Genomic DNA, 518 nt, shown 5'->3' with positions numbered 1-518 from the left:
TATCAGTTAAAAATTTTATGAAGAAGTAGGCAGAAGAGAGTGAAAGGGAATGTATGTGAGTCTTTTTCCTGTTTTTCACAGAGGGAACTCAATAAATGATGTCTCATTTCCAGTGTTGATAATTAACAAACTGAGCTTTAATTATTTGTAGATATAGAAAGTGTATATTAACAGAAGAAAAAAATTGTATGTCTTTCACATTATAGAAGATAAACAACTAAGGAAAACTTTAAAAAGATGAAGAAAAAATGTAAAGATGACATAAAAACTAAAGAAAATACTGAAAATAATAGAAAAGGACAGAAACAGAGGTAAGAGATAGTATAGTAAGAGACGAAACACAAAATGTTTAACAATAAATACAAATGGTTGGGGGGCGGAGCAATATGGCGGAGGAGTAGGAGACCTGGATTTCGTCTCCTCTCAGGAATTCAGCTGGATAGGGATCAAACCATTCTGAACACCTACAAACTCAACAGGAGATCGAAGAAAGGAATAGCAACAACTCTCTGAACAGA

Source organism: Leptonychotes weddellii, chromosome 12 (assembly GCF_054177405.1).
Source record: "Leptonychotes weddellii isolate Sample4059 chromosome 12, ASM5417740v2, whole genome shotgun sequence".
Lineage (NCBI taxonomy): Eukaryota > Metazoa > Chordata > Mammalia > Carnivora > Phocidae > Leptonychotes > Leptonychotes weddellii.
The sequence above is the reverse complement of the archived record's forward strand: the minus strand, read 5'-3'. Positions refer to the sequence as shown.